Here is a 17,550-nt window from a genome sequence, read left to right as displayed (position 1 = left end):
TCAAAGCTTTGCGCTAGTGAGAACTCAAAATAGTCAGAAAATCAGCTTCTAGCACATATCTTCTAAAGAAATATTTGGAACTGAAAGTCTCCTGTGAGCATTTTCTGGATGGCAGATGGATGAAATAGTTGCAATCTTTAATATCCATTATGGAAGTTTGTAATCTTCTAAGAAATTCCTGTACTATTCTTATATATTTTATACACTCCTCATTGCCTCACCATTTCTTACTCTTGGTGCTTCATGATAAAATTTACCTTCATAAGAATGAAAGAAGAGCCATACGTCATTAAATCAAAGTGTCACCCAACTTTGTATCCACGGTGTCAATTAGGGTATATGTAGGGGAAAGCACAGGAAAGAAGACATGTATAACATGATTTTCCCTTGTTAAACCTTTACAATAACATTATCTTAAGCACACAAGGAGATCAGTGGCAATATGATAACACTTGTACTTGCAGTGCTAAACAACAGTTCAGCATTGAAACTAAACAACAGTTTTCTTATTCATTCCACAAGAGCAGAACCTTTTGAAGGGCAAGCAGCATCTCATTAAAATCTCTAGAAATAAAAAGTATTTAGAAAAAAGTTACACCATAAATAATCTTTGATTTCCTTCTTTCAAGATTCAGTATACAAAAAAAAAATTATTCAAATAAGAAATGATTTACCAGTGAATCATAAGAAGATGAAGCAGCTACCCCTTAAATTTAGCCAGACAAAAACTGTTAAATGAGATACAGTTAACCTGACCTAGCTACTTAAATCCCAATTCAGAATTCATGAAGCTCTAAATTTGTAGCTCTTTCAGCAGTGGTTAGGTGAATTAAATAAAAGAGTTTACCCATTTCAAATATGTTCAATACCTATTTCTCACTGCTTAATCTGAGTTTTTATTAACTGACACTGGCTATTAAGGTCTTATATAAAATAGACTTAAATTCAAATGTAGTGTTGTCCTTCATTTGGAATGAGTCTTCAATTTCTTTTCAGCTAAGAGTATTTCTAGATGCAGCAGTATAAACTTTGATTTCCTGAGATGACAGAATTATTTAGCTCCATTTTGCAATGAAACCCTCAATATTAAATTACTCAGAAGCAAATGTTAAAAACAAGTTATATTTCATATTGATTAAACATTGAACATAAGCAATGTTGAAATATTTTGTTTCATTTTTGTGGCCTTTTTTCTTTTTTTTGAGGCACATAGTTATGTGTTTCCATCCAGTTGAAACAGGATATTTTCTTCCCCTTTTCTGTTTCTTGCTGCTAATAGAAAACATTGTATTCAAAATTAGACATCTGATTACCTCTTTTCTAAATACTACAAATCCAAGGAATGCTGTCCTTTACTACCCAACATGTAAGGAAAGCATTACTTCAGTCAGTGGCAAGTGTCAGAAAGCGATGCAGAGGGTAAACAGGAACAGCTATTTGAGCAAAGGTGGCAAGGGATAATAGAGTTAGAAACTAAGGCTGCAGACAAAATGAAGAATAGAGTTAGGAAATAAAGTACTGAGAGGGTTTCAACTCGTTTTAAAAACTCGTTGGTAGCCTCTGCACAAATACTTGGGGATCATAAGTTTCTGTTTCAGTCAAGGTCTTCTTTCTAATGCAACAGCCAGTGACTGACTATTTCAGGAATTATTTCCTGCTTCGGAAAAGACTCTTCTGCAGTTAGGCAATAGGTCATTGCAATGGGTTTTGTAAGCTTGAAAAAACTAGTATGCAAGTTTTAGTAGATCTTCAATGTAAATTTGATAAATTGCAGGAGAAATGAAAATACAGGGAAAGTCAGTGTGAGCTGAAAAAAAGGCAGTTCATACTGATGTGCAAGTCAATATCTTTCATTGTAATATAATCAGATATTCTAGACAAAGTGAAAGCACTGAAACCAATGGTTAGGTTTTTCTTAAATCTGACTAAAGAATTAAATATCTAATTAAGATTCTCAGTCAATGTTATTTTAATTGACTAATACATCATTCTGTTAACACTAATGGTAAATTAAATATGCTTGATCGATATTCAAACAATGAATTCTGGTTAATTGACATTGATCTTAATGGCCATTACTTTAAAATATTAGCTGATGTACATCCACAGCTGTAGAGATTATATATTACAATATTAATTTTCAGGATATCATTTGTGAGAAACATTAGTAATAGTTAGTGACTTTTCCTTATATATGAAGAGGAATTGCAAGCAGTCATCCCAGAAAATAAAATTAAATTATCCCCTTACAAATAATATATTGTTTTTCTCATTACATTGTTTTCCCTTTTCTGTTAAAGTGACTACTCTGAACAATTAAAGACTTCTAAATCATAATTTATAAGCTATGTTGAATTATACTTACATGTAAAATGAATTAAATAGATTAATTAGGAAAAACAATTGTAATTAAGTGCAAGTAATTAGAGAAAAAGAAAGCTGTCAACTAAGGAATTGAGGACAGGTACCAAATTGTTGGATGCAAAAAACTCTTAATGCCCTCTGGAATGAGTGGAATTTAAAGTCATTCAGACTGGAATTTCCAGAAGGGGATAGCAGTAATTAATATCTCATTTTCCAGATGCTTGAGAAGAGTAAGCTTCAAGGTAAACAATACTCAAAGGATGATCCCTTGCACTTTCTGAAATCCCTGTCAATAGTTATTTCCTTGTTAGTAAAGACAAAAATATCGTTGATTTCTAGTTTAAACTTTGGTTTTGTTTCATTGTAGATAAAGGATAGAGTCATGGCCTAAGTCATCTGACATTTATTTGCACCCTATTATTTAGATTAATGTAGTAGGTAAATTCTAAGAATTCATTATTATTTTAATTAGTGTTTTAATCAAGTTTAACCACTTATATTCATGTGTGGATTCTTCTGTTGCATATATATACATATATAGATATGCTAGAACTCATTAATTTGGTGAACAAATCAGTTCTACTTTTTCAGGGGGCATCTCAAAAAATCTCACAAAATAGGAGATAGTCCTAACAGAAAGGTCAGTGGTTTTGAAAATGTTCTACTAATAAATAATCAGTGAACCTAAAACAAAACCATACAAGAATTGCACCCAAAATTGTTAGGCAAATGTTTGACTAAATTAACCCCAGTTTGTCCAGAGGATAAATTCTTATTTGGGAATACAATGTACAAAATCTCCTGAAACAAGTAGAAATCTTCCTAGCATAATTGAAAGGAGACATTAGCAGAGCTTCATTTGACACACTGAGGACTTAGTAGACGTTAGAATTCACTGGTTTTAATTCTGTACTGAAACACTGAAACCTCACTTCATAGTCTACTGAAGTTAAATTGAAGTCTTCACAGAAATCCCACATAACAACTCAGCAGCTTCAGGTCCTTCTTATGGTAAAGAACATATTATCTTGACTTCTGCTCTTTTCCTGTCTATCACCTATTATCACAGTAACTTCAGCAGTAATCTACTAGGCAGTGAAACAGGAGACCAAGGTTTGACTTGCCATTTTGCCACAAATTTTAAATGTCACCCTTGGCAAGTCAGTTTGACTTATCTTCATTCAAATTCACAAAGCATCAAAATTTTAGTTGATTACAGTGAGAAACAGGTTTCTAAATATCTCTCTAGATCTGGGGTTATTGCATCCAGATATGGGATCCCCAGAACAGGAAGGACATGGACTGCTGGAGTGAGTCCAGAAAAGGGCCTCTACGATCGCAGGTCTGGAACACCTCTCCTATGAAGACAGGGGGAGACAGCTGGGGTTCTTCATCCTGGAGAAGTAAAATCTTTGGGGACACCTCATTACAGCCTTCTAATACCTAAAGGAAACCTATAAGAAAGATGGAGAGGGACTTTTTACAAGGGCATGTAGTGACAGAACAAGGGCGAGTAACTTCAAACTGAAAGAGAGTAAGTTTAGATTAAATATTGGGAGGAAATTTTTTACTATGAAGGTGGTGAGGCAGTGGAACAGGTTACCCAGAGAAGCTGTGGATGTCTTATCCCTGGGAGTGTTCAAGGCTGGGTTGGATGGGGCTCTGAGCAACTTGGTCTAGTGGGAGTCATCTCAGATCATGGCAGGAGGGTTGGAAGGAAGATGATCATTAAGGTCCCTTCTAATTCAGACCATTCTACGATTCTATGATCTGACTTCAGTATTGCTACAATACCTGTAGTCTGTGCTCAAGTCTGCACTCACATCAGAGGCTTTATAATATACACATCGCATTTGTTTAGGTTCTCCATTAGTTGGCCCTACAATCAAAACAAAATTCAAGCTCTAAGGAAGTTTAGAGAGCTGTGACACTTGATCTGTGACACTTAAACTATGCAGTTATTAGGAATAGGAGTGAACTATGTGCACCAAAAGTGGGCTCATCTCCGTTCCTTCAAATACTCCATCAGTCAGATACAGATGTTGCATACCTTCTCTTCTCTACACTCAAAGGATTTATGCTTTTCTTTGGTGTTAAGACCTACTAATTTGGGTTCATTTTATTTGGGGGTTTCTTGATGAATAAGGTTGATGACATATTGACCGTAATTCATGGAAATATATTTCTAGAAAGCCCACTAAGAGCTTGAATTCTACCTGTGTGAAACTCTTCATATCGTCAGAGGTCCCTGGCACCTGATATGCAGTAAATTACAACCTGGGAGCATTATGTTGTTTTATTAGTGTAATCTTACACTGGTGGTCTAAGGAGACTGGGGAGTAGAGCCATCTTTCATGGATGCATTGAGGCCACCTTTAAGCAAGTGCCATCAGAAGCATCTCTTGGTATATTTAGAAGAGTATATACACATATCAATTGTGTTAGTTTGAATGAAAACACAGGTAGGTAGGTTAGAAGAGCAGCTGAGATTTTCATGGGTACAAATGGTGAAAAAAATCTAAGGACTGTAATGTGGTTACAACCATCCTGAGATGTCTGCCTCAGAAGCCCAAACCTCAGTTTAAGCAAAGCTTCTAGAGGTTGTTCAAACTCTTGGGGAGTTTGGGAACACAAGAAAGTAGACACACATAAGAACACATAACACATGTGTGGAGAAATATGAAACCTATCTTACTGGCCACGTGAAAAGATTGCTAATGGGAGCTACAAGTACCTAAGACAGATGGTATCTCAGGACAGATAAAGCAACAATTAAAAGAAATGTAAGAGCAGCAGCTCTGGATACACTCTGCAAAGTAATGAATGCAGTTGCAGAGCTGTAGCTAATTAAAAGGGATTCAAAACCAGCTATATCTTGTTTAGTACCCAGAAATATGCTAAATATGGACACTGTCAGACCACCTGAAGCAGCAATTGACAACACTAAAGGCTCTCAGGTCAGCTGTTTGCAGGGAAAATGCACTAGCAAACAAAAAATAAACTAGCACACAACATATGCATGTAATAAAAGATAAAGGTAGCAAAAGCCATTCTAAGACAACTCTTTTCTGTAATTTTACTTTTTGGATTTAAAACATTATCAAATCTTGCAAATTGCACAGGTAAACTATAGTGAAGGAAACTGTAATGTTTCAACCATTTGCGGCTGATTTGATCTGACCTACTCATCAGTGAGCCTTGGTGTTAAGATTAAAAGAGTTGAAAACACTAAAGAATCCAGGAATCTGATTTGAGTCTCAAAATTACAATTATTTAGATGGCATTTATACAATGGAACAGTCCCAGCATTGGTCTTTGAGGTATGTACATTAAAGTACTGTGAGGAAAATTTCGTGGAAGAAAGAGACAACCTAAAGTGCTTACTTGGCAAATCTCAGTGAATTTTCCATTGAACTGTTCATTTGATACTGGTAAATTCAGTACTATATTGCTACTAAGACCTAGACTCTGCATCAAGATGTGCTCTAGCAGGGAGTCTACAAATCAAAATAATTTGTAAATGTTCAAACACTGGTGTTACAGAATAGCTCTTCATCCCTATTATTTTATGCAGAATTGCTGAAATGAAAATGTGAGAACTTTCTTAGCAGTCAAACTTCTGTCAATAAACGTCTGAAAATATGGACAATAAGTATTACATCTACATGGCATCTTTTACTCAGGAATGTTGAATTATAAGTCTCTGCAAGTTGTTATATGATAACTTTGGAGGCTTATCAGGTCTCCCTTTTGCTAAGCAGCTGTTACACTAAGAATGATACTTTCTTTGTTTACCTACCTGCAGTTTCTAAAACAATTATCCTCCACAGTCAGGATATGCACTTCAGTAAGATGATGAAAATTTTCCTTACTACACTCAGGATGCTGTTCAGAGACATAAATACTGCTTGGTTTTGGTGTGGTTTTTTTTTTTTTTTTTTATTACTACTACCTTATTTCCTTATCATTGTAGGAAAAGCTAGTAAAGTAGTAATAGTAAGGATAGAAAATAGTTTTCTTTGGCTGGCCTATGAAGCAAAGCTGAATCATAGCTGAACTCTGGAGAGGAGGGAGGGTGGGAAAGGAAGAAGAAAAAAAAAGGTTATCTCAACTTTTTCTGTCTTTCATTGTGATGCTGCATAAGTGGCATACCAGCAGGGAAAGCAAAACAAGAGAGAAAGACAGTGGCCTGTACAGTGTGAAAAATGGGACAAGAGTAGAAAGAATAGGAATATAGGAAGTTTTGTGATATGCAAAGAAAGCTTGTTAAAGAAATCCTAAGGTTTCAGAAGTTAGTGCTCCGGTCTCAGGAAAAGTGAAAGAAAAGTGAAAAAAAATCTACACTCTTAAACCTATTTAATTTTGCATATTCTTTCCATGAGAGTCTTTCCTTAAACAATGCTGCACAATTTTTCAGAAACTATCATTGTTCTTTTGTCAAATAAAAATACAAAGACTGTCATATCCTGTACATTATAGATTATATATATAGATAGATATATAGATATATAGATATATAGATATATAGATATATATATATATACTCTGGCAACGGGATCTTTATATAGATTTTATTACCTGACACATTTTTATCTAAGAGTCAGACAATTTGGTCTAGTTATTGTTTTCTGGATTTCATAAAGCTTTATCTACTGCAAGGTATATATATAACAACTGATTTAATCATATATGTTTGTTTTCAGGAGTACTTTTGTTTACACCAGGTTCAGTCAAATGAAAAGACCTTTGCCATACCCCAATCCTAGCAAAATTTGGGTTTTTTAATCAAAATGGGATCATAGCTGCTTTTCAGTTGCATAATTTAAAGAAATAAAAAAGTCTGCTACTGACCTATTTATGACTTGGGATTGGCCTTAACTTCAGCATCTAAAGTTTAGTCAACTTATCCTGGTTAGATCTAGCTATATCTGTAGGCATCAGGAAAAATAATGATAGTGTCACCAGTAGAGGTCATGATCTGTCTCTTGGACATATTTTCTTCAGCTGAGTATAAAACAAGCTGCAGTTATGTCTTGGTCTGTCCTACCTGTAGTCAGCAGCAATGTTCAGTCACAACTGAGGCATCCAAGGAGAATTATTTTTCTTAACCTTTGCTTAGTCAAATATGTATGCAAAGATTTTATTGTTTATCAAGACAATTTAAGAAAAATAAATCTTGCTGAACTGGACAAAAAATTTTCCTTGTATCTCTGATTTTGTTTTTCTTACAGGTAACTTACTCTGTCCTCCATGTAGTGAACCCACCTTCAATAAAGTAATATCTGCACACTGTTTTGCAAATGTGAAGTGTTTGTTATATTCAAAATAAATCTTAAAGAAAAATACAAGCAGAATCAGTCCCTTAAAATCATATCAAAGATAAAGACGTACAAACAACAAGAAATATAATTTAAAACTCCTTAAACTCAAAAGAAATATCTAATTAGCCCACTGCCCTCTTTTATTTGGAATAGAATTGAGTAAAGAAAAAATATTCAGAAGGCACAAAAAATTACAGATGACATTATGATCAATAATAATTTTTCTTGCTGTCAAGAGAGCTGTACATACATTAAAAAAAAAAATGAAAAAGTGTAATGGAGCTAAAGAACTTAGACTAGTGTCTGTATGTATTAAAAACTTAATAATTCCAGCAGAAGGATCCATTTCTAAACAATTTGACTTGCCCCAGGAACTCAGAATTCACTTACTAACAAGCATGAATTTGCTTTGTTTGGTTTGCTGCCTTCTTAGGAGTTGATAATAACTTTATTTAATCAAATTGAGCACCTCACAAAATCCAGCCCTTCAAACACTTTTGAACTTCAAGTTCAGCTCCAAATACTGTTGTCAGACCTTATCACAGATTAATTTAAATTACTCAGTATATTCATTATGGGATTAACCCTTAGGATTAGTTGCAGTGCATAAACACTGAGGAGCACATAATACCTCTCAGAAAAAAATTTAAGGAAAGACTTAGTTTGAAGATGGAGCTATGAAAAATAAGCAAAAAAAGAAGAAAAGGTATATGGTTTTCCTCTTTAATAGTTTCTTTCCAGTAATTTTTTTGGGTTTGGGGCTTTTGCAAATTTTTTTGTTTTGTTCTTTTTTTTCTTTTAGTAAGGAAGTAAAATTTTTCATTGGACTTGGAAAACAGGAACCCTGACGCCAAAATACTTATCACTGTTCCCAAAGTCACAAAGAGATTTCCCCTGATTTCAGGAAGAAACCCAAAAATCCAGGTGAGAGCATAATCCAGGCTCATGATTTACCATGATTAACCATGCAAATTGTATACTCTTCTCTTTATTATCATTCTCTTGAGACTTCCCCAATATTGAAAAAAAATACACAAAAGTTTTGCCAGTGGGCTTAGCACCACTGAATTAATATGAATTGAGCAAATTAACTAGAAGTGACTTCAGTATTGACCAGTCCTTCATGAATTCCTCCCTTTGATTACTTCTTGGAAAGGAACCAGAAAAACAATCAGGTTGGTTTAGTGTACAAAGTAATTAAAATGGAATCACTATGCATTAAATAAATGAAACCTGCACTTGAGACAGAGACTGTGCCAGAGACAGGATGTTTACCTAATGTGCTAAATCCTGTGAGGTTAATTCTGCATGTAGTTGCACTTTGGTAATTCTGAAGTAGCCCCATGGAGTTTCTGAGTTTATACTGAGTTTCTGAAAATGTATATTGGGAGCAAATTTGTGTGTCCTGGTGTATTAGCACTCAATTTTGCATTCCTCAGAGATGGTCAGAACAGTGGGAGATCTCTCTGCCACTCCTTCATATACACATAATTCTTTTCTAATATGCATCATCTGCTTTCCTCATATTATTCTACCTCAAGTTCACCTAAAATGTGAAGCATTCATGTCTATCATTCCTCACAGAATGACTGAAATCATCTTTAATTAGTTACATCACAAGGTTGATTTTTCTTCATAATGCCTATTACAAATTTTAATCTTTCCTGTTTTAAGAATATGAGCCACAAAAATAATTAAAGTGTCTTCAGAGAAGCATCAGAATGATGCAAGAGCATTTGCCTCTTCTGCAACTACTGCACATAGCTAATTTCCTCTCTCAAAAGAAACCTCACATAGGATGTTAAGGGGATGCTTCCTCTGATGGACTTTGGGGCCAGGGATACATCCCTACAGGCCACTCTAGCCCTCCTGTGGTTCTCTGTCACAAGATAATGGATGTTCTTTGCGGGTTCAGACAGCAACAAAGCTGAGCATGTAACCTAAACACACACACACACACAGAGGACACAGACACCAACAACTGCTCAGAATGGCATAGGCAAGGTCCTACCTTTAGCAGCAGTCAAATGTAACATAACCAGGACTCAAAATATAGCCATGTAGACAGTCAAGTTCCCCTCCCCTTCTCTAGGTGTTCAGGACTAAAGGTCACTAATGCAGGCACATATTTGATACTGTCTGGGCTCCTAAGCACATGAATATTTGCAGAGTCTCCATGCACTGTCAAGGCCTCTCTGTCTGTTGGGTAACCCTGCCTGGATCCCATCCCTTCCCCTAAATGTTCTTTCAGAACTTTTACATTGTCCCACAAGCTACTCTTGGATATCCCAGTTCCTCATGTTCCTCTTGTTTCTCCCTCCATGTTAGCACAAGGTCTGCATCGTGCCTTTCCAATGCTGTGCCTGCAGGTTCTTGGTGGCCCAACAATTACTCACTAAAGGCTTCTGATTCTTGGCATTGCCTCTGTTATCCCTGTTTATCACTTGTGCCTCTATGTGCTGTCATTTATCATTTCTCCCTTTACTTTTGATTCCATTTGCATTGAAAAATTCCCTGATTGGGTGACCGTAACAACACAGATGTTCTCAGCCTACATATATCCTTACGAAGTGGGGTGAGCCTGATCAAGCAGCCACATCCCATGGAGATCCCACGCAACTGCTAGGGCTCCTGGTTATTCTAAAGATATCAAGAAAGCAAAATACTGAAAACACCAAAGTTTCCATTTCTTCATCCCAGCAGTCATGAAAAGAAAGAAAAATATTTATTATATCAAAGAAGTGACAATTATCTTTATGACGCAAGAAACTTCTAGAGAATTCTCCAAGGATAGTTTCATTATCAGCCAAGAACTCCCTGGTAAGCATAAGGACAATGTGTAGTATTGAAATAAGACCACTATTCTGACACTTTTGAAACAGTTCTGAGTTTTTGTAGTGATGATCTTCTTTTTAAGGTGGATAAATGTCCCATGGTATGCAGTAATGCCTAACTGATAAGCACATGTAAATAGTCATAGCAGAAATAAGTGGACTCTTCAATACAGACCATTTTTTTTCTATACCCTGTGAAGTAAGGAAATATTAAATCTGTCTGTATGAATCACTTTCTAAAAATAGCTTCATACTTAAAGAACAACTGAAGCAGTACAAACTTTAACTTAAGGGCCATATCAAACGTAATTTATGTCAGAGAACAAAATTCTCTTAAAAAAAATCTGATTTGATTTTTTGCTTGTGCTACTTGTTATTTTGCATACATAGATAAGGGACAGCAAAGAAAATAAAAAGAAATGTAAAAAAAATAAACACAGACAACATTCTTGAACACAAGCAATTCCTTTATTAAATAGCTGAAAAGGTTCTATTCAATATGGAGTCTAAAATTTTGCTACTAATATAAGTGGAAATTAGATATAAATGTGATAAGGGTTTCCTACTGTTTGTTCTTCAATTTTTATTTCATTATATACTAGTAATTATTTTTAAGAACTGCTATTAAATTTTTGATAAGAGTTTACAGTTGCCCAAAATCAACCTCATAATGTGTCTTCATTTAAACGTATGCAAGGCTCATTTTGTCAGATATCTGTGCATGTCTCAGGCCTATATTTGCAGTTAATAACATTTTTTTTGTGGAAAGGAGGTCCAGATGCAGGTAGAACTTCTTAGAAACAACTATAAGATAGGACAAGTGCAACAACCACAGGCAGTCTGTTTAATAAATGTTACAAAAATGAATGCTCTTATTAATCTCTCTACTGTAAATTGTATCATTTATGATCCTTTAACTTCTCCAGGCTTGACTAGGCTCGGACCAGCCCACTGAAGCAAGTAGTAACCATGATCACAGGTCATCAGTTCAGAAACAACCCAGAAGATGTAATGTGAAAAGGATCCTGCATTTGGAGGAGGAGAGATGCAGGGCAGCCTGGGTATGCTGTGCCCCTGTAACTTTACAAGATGAACATGGAGAGCCTTTGGAGGGCAGAGAAAAACTTGATGTCAGGATGAGAAGGAAACCATGGGCTTGTCGTAAAAAGTGAAAACACACAAGTAAGGAGGAAATTAAAGTACATGCCGGGCAGAAGTTATTAACAGCTCTATTGAATTCTCATAAACTATTCCCATAAATAGAAAGATAGTTGAGTTTAGGGCAATGGTTTGCAGCAGAATATCTTCTTGCAGTGTCTTGAATTAAAGGCAAAAACAGTACTGACAAGTTGCTGTCATGGGATGACATGTACCTGAAAGTTTTGTCTAAAAAGAGAATAAAGTGGTGAGTGAAGTTGAGCAGAAAATGCTGACAGTGGAAAGGCCTGTCCAGTGGAGCACTGAGCCAGGTACACATGGCAATGTATAACCTTGAAGCAGGGCCTTGCATCCCAAGTGCCATTGGCTTAATATTCTGAGACAATATCTTGGAGGATAAATGAACATCTTTACCATAGGTAGCCAGAGTTGTCCTACAAAGAAAGAGCCACTCCTTGTCATAGGAAAAAAATTAAGTGACTCCTTTAGGGTGGAAAATGAGAAGCTTGCTAAAGAGGTCGTGAACTTCCTTATATAAAAGAAAATGAAGTCGTAAAGGGAGATAAGAAAACAGCTGTAGACAAAACCACCAAAGTTTCATTTGTCTAAAACCAAAGCAAAACACTTCACATTTATCATATAATAATTATTCTGATGTACTTTGAGCCAGCTGGAACTGAAGTGCCAGGCTGCCCTGAAGTTACTTTCAGACAAACCCTCACTAGCAGGAACAGTAGGACTGATAACTTCACAGATAAGTAGGTTTTTATTTGTTTTACAGCCCAGTTTGGCAGCTTTAAATGTGAAAGCAATCATTCGTGAGTTAGCATTTTGAGGGTATGTCTCTCTGATGCAGTCAGCGCTGAACAAGACTGAAAACCGGGACATGTACATTCATGAGAGGTAAAAAACAGCAGCTTGGGAAAAGTACCATATTAATATTTGTTCACTGATCTAGCACTGAACCTGGGCTCTTTTCAAGTATTTTTACTGAGCTGGGTGTTGGATATACGTGAACTGGCCCACCAGTAGAATAAAAATTTAGTGTAAAGCAAATTTTTTAATTTTTTCAAAGCTTACTGCTGTTGTTTGGTGCTTTTCCTCCTATTTCCCAATCCTAGAGTTGGATCATTTCTTGTCAGTTTTCATTTCTGGAAACAACAATTACTTAACCTTCTGTTTACTCAAAAGGGTCACACAGAGGCAGAGAAATTGAAGCTAAACTTATTTTTTGCTTAAAAGCAAATCTAATAATTTTAGATTGATTTCATAATTTTTGAGAAGTCCTTTTCATTTATATGTCTACCTAGATATAGTAATATTGTTCCTATTCAGGTTATCACACCAATTGTGTCTTTCAAAGTTTATTTTCTATGTAATTTGTAGTCATTTGTTGATGTTGTTATAGTTGCTGAAATGGGCTTAGTTTTCCTAAATCATGGAGTCATATTATTATTTATATAGCCAAATCTGTAGCAAGAACTTAAGAGCTGGTATTGACAAAGTTTGTAATGAACCCAGTGCTATTGAAGGTCATTCTAGTCATTCTGATCATGAAGTTCAGAATTATGCCCTTAGAGGACCCCCAGAGATGGATAGTTAAGGGGAAAAGTCACAAAGAATTAATCAGAGAAGCAAAAGTAAAGACCTGAAGTTAAGGAAGCATGGAAAGGCTAAGCCTAGAGACAAATGAAAAAGGAATGGAGGGGAAGCAAGTCTACAGTAAAGAGAAAAACAAAATCATAACCAGAAAATAATGATGTAGAAAATGGTATGTTGAGCATGTTGCTAGCATACAGCACAAACTGTACTATGATTCTTTCAGAAGACTGCCTTGTACTGTCTTGAAGCTTATGGTAAAACCTTCTCAGTTATAGTGAGGCTTCTCAGTTATGAAAACACCAGTTATGCATTTACAGGTAAAACTGAATCCTGTTTTGCACTTCACTCAAGAAATCAGCCTCCTTGTTAAAGACAATTTACCATACTATCTACAAACTTCAGCATGTAGAATTGGAAATTAACTGAACTTTCTTCTTTGTGAACTAAGAGGTATAAAACACAGGAACAAGAGAGAAATCACTATTTCCATAGTAATTTTCAAAAAAATTATACAAGTTTTTTTTAATGTGTTTTTACACTATTTTCCTTGATATTACTTAACTTTTTCTTTAAACTTTTATCTTATCTTTAAATTTACAATAAGTTTCCTCTAAACTTTATATTCTCTGGGTTTGTGACTACTGCCATTGGGATATTAACATTTGTAGTAGTGATATTACTGATAGTAACAGTAATAATAATATCTAAGTATTTTTACAACAGAGATTCAATTCAAGACCAATTTTAACCTTCAAATATTTTAAAATAACAAAATTTAATAAAATTAATATAATTAGCAGTCTTTTAAATAGTTGATACTACTGTGTTCCCTTTTGTCAGAAGCTAGCACTGATTATTTTTTCAGTTTGTCATCATTAAGAATAAAAAATATAGTTTAACAACACCACCAAACCTAAACACTGGGGAAAAAACAAGAATGACAACAACAAAATAAATACAAAACTACAAACAAAAGCAAACAAACACACAAAAAAACCCCAAACCAATTCAAGCCCTAACAGTGGCATAAAATTATGGAATACCTAGATTTATTTTTACATTTCTCTTATTTTTTTATGCTTCTGCTCAAGTATTGTCCCATTTACATTACACAGAAAAACTATGATGCCTTTTTTTTTATTACTGAATAGAGATGAAATTATTGCCACAGAATTCATGTGGATGGGAAGGGTATAGAAAAACATAAAAATTGCTGAGAAAATTGACAACATGGTATGTTGAACTAGGGAATCCGTTGGAGAGCTAGAAACATATAGGTTTTTGTAGCTATAACCTGAAAGTAGTTATCTGTGGTATGACCACAAGGGAAGGACTGACCTATGGGCTCAGAGATATCACAGTGCTCTCACCTCACCCAGGAACCTGGCTCTAGCTGCAGCCTCCACTGCCAGGAGCCCTTGCACCTACCAAGTGTTCTTCAAAGGCTGGTGGCCAAACCTCTGCAACCTCCCTGCTCAGCCTTCAGAGCCGTGGGAGTGAGTACTGCTCCTGGATCTGAGCACACTGTTTCTTCGGCATTTAGCACCAACCGAACCATATTAGCCTGGGCACAGAAAAGCAGCGCAGCACAGCTCACCCTTGTTAGACAGAGAGAGGACTTTTCTCAAACTGCTCCATGTCCCAAAGCACTGTCACACCCCCCTGCTTCTAAATAGAACACTTTCTGATTGATGGCAGCTCTTCTGCTGAACTGTTAGAGTTGGAATTTCTGCCCTTTTTTCTGCTGTCCTTCTCCTGAGCCATCTGTCCACCCACACCTTGCCCATATGCCACATCATGCACAGCTGTGGTACTTTTGTGCTGTATCTTCTTTCATTCCAGATCTGGTTCTGTTCTGTTCTGTTCTTTCTATTCTTTCACTAAATTCCAGGGAAGATGACCCATATGATTTTTGCCAGTCTTTTTACCTTGTATAATCATTCCATGTCAATACACAGAACGTATATAATGTTGGTGAACATGTGTAATGTTGGCAAATATATGCACTACTGGTGAGACATGCTAGATCTAAATGCAGCTGTTTGTAATACTCAGAAACAAACGATCCAGGTGATCCTTGTGATAAGTGTACCATTCTGCCTGGTAGCATCACGAAATAATAGTACTCCCTATCATAGTGTCTCATGTATAATTCCTTGACAGTAACAAGTAGTAAACTTGAAAAAGCAAATTTCCTTCCTTACTGGTTATATGCACTAAGTCTCACGGCTTTTGCTTCTGCATTTAATATGTTTGTTATAAACTAGTGTTCAGGTATATTTGTGTTCTTTAGAGGAAGATTAGTTTGAAAGCTGGGCTTATCAGCAGGACCAAAGCAGTTTACATGCCCAGGGCTAGGAAGCCCGGAAGGCAGGTACATGAAATCACTGATGCATGGGGATCAGAGATCCTGGGTATGTCACTGCAAAGCCTAGCTGACAAGAAGATTCAAAAGATGAACTTCCAAGGGATAGACAGTCACATCGGTGTACATCACTGCATTGATACCTCATAATTAGATACAGGTAAATCCTAGGAGGTCTCATGATTGGAAACCCATCCTGAAATTCCCAAAGTAAAAAGGCATCTTCTTATGCCTTCAATTGCAGATTTATTCGTTGGACATAAAGAGTCTCTATCATTTTAATGGTTGCTTCAGAGATGGAAAATAATAAAAATAATAATAAAAAAATATTAAGGTGCTGTGATATTGTCCAAAAGAAATAAAGCAGAAAACTTCAAACTGAGCAACTGAATAATATCAGTTTGAAAGGTTTTAACACAGGACTAGTAAACGAATTTGGAGCTGGAAATCTTTTTTAATAATATCTGTTGTCATTTGACTCAATTAATAGCTAGGATGGAAACTGGAGGCTCAAGGGACCACCATGAAAATGTGGATAAAATGTCTTATTGATCTGGCAATGCTTCTCACGAAGAAGAGTTTAATGCATTGATATACCCATAAGAAAAGGATATTGGGTTTTTTAAACCTGCACTGCACCTGATGGAAAGACAATTTAAGAAACAGACAGCAGCAATCATTAACATCTCTCTAAACCACTTTTCAATATATATCCTCCACATGAAATCATGTGAATGAAATAGATTTTTATGAACTGTATAAAACCAGAACTGTAAAACTATGACCACGTGCCCATCTCAAGCACTCTCTTCTGATTCTGGTTTTAATTATTTTTCAAGAACAGAGAGAATACAGTGGAATCAGTGAAAGTGGCATTTCTACTTATACTCACACACTTTTCTTTCTAAAAGAGAGATTAGGCCAAGAGAGACCTGAAAATCATATCTAAGTCAAGAGAGAATAAAAAGCCTCCTTTTTCATTGTTTCTTCTGAAGAGAATTTCTTCTGAAGAAATGATGAGGCTGTTAGAATTAACTCTCTTGTGCTAGAGAATAGCAGCTTTCCCATCAGAACTTATATCCTGCTTAATTTAACTACTAAATCTTGAGGGGTCAAGTTTACTTCTTAAATGGTATAAAAGATTAATATCAAAGTTGTTTTTCTATAATGAAAGTCAAGGAGCATCCAGTGCCAATTTGATTCCTGCGCAGAGAGAAATGTGGTGTCAGATCAGGGAACTGTACACTTGGACCAAACTTACATAATGTAGGGTTTCTTACTCTCTTTAGATGAGCACTGTTCAAACCCTGTGAAGCACACTTACCTGTACCTAGAGGTACAGAGTATTCTTGTTCAATATGCATTTGCTTGTCTTTGGATATAAAGTTCATGCTGAATCCTAAAGATCAAAAGCTCTTTCACTACATCCTGAGTGCACATTTGAAGCACTGAACAGGGCTGGGCTAGGCTGTCCCAGGTCCCCAGAGCTGCTCCTGCTCTCTCCATGAAGGATGGACCAGTCTGTTCCTGTCTTTGGTTGCTGACCACAGAGAGACTCCATTCTGATTTAGGATGCCCAGAGTGTAGATGTATGACTCCAAAATGCAGATTCCAGTACAATAACCTTTGGTAGCTGAGCCTGCCAGATCGAGGAAGTGGGCAATGGGACAAACCTAAAGAAGCTTCCAGATCCTTATGTTTTCTGCAGAAGAGCAAAGCCTAAATGCAATAGTTGTGCAAATGAAACCTTGAGGTTTCTAGTATCTATAGTGAGATAATGAAATTAACAAAAAAAGATTGAGAGATAAGGCTCTACCTTCCTGGTACACAGCAGGAGAGAGGTATGCTGTATGAACCTGTTCATACTGAAGTTTGAAGGTATCTTCACAGAAAGTACTCCTATCAG

General features: G+C 35.9%; 1 long non-coding RNA gene across 1 annotated transcript; it reads right to left on the bottom strand.

The window, feature by feature from the left end:
* Window positions 1-3,496: 3,496 nt before the first annotated feature.
* LOC114065297 lies at window positions 3,497-17,130 on the bottom strand. Its single transcript, XR_003572918.1, has 2 exons — window positions 17,099-17,130; window positions 3,497-3,807 (listed from the first exon to the last, which is right to left on the bottom strand). It is a non-coding gene; the product is annotated as an uncharacterized LOC114065297 (long non-coding RNA).
* Window positions 17,131-17,550: the final 420 nt, after the last annotated feature.

This window comes from Empidonax traillii, unplaced genomic scaffold (genome assembly GCF_003031625.1).
Source record: "Empidonax traillii isolate 1590-97213 ecotype Southwest subspecies unplaced genomic scaffold, ASM303162v1 scaffold640:size366365, whole genome shotgun sequence".
Taxonomy (NCBI): Eukaryota; Metazoa; Chordata; class Aves; order Passeriformes; family Tyrannidae; genus Empidonax; species Empidonax traillii.
This window is presented reverse-complemented; position numbering and strand designations above follow the sequence as displayed.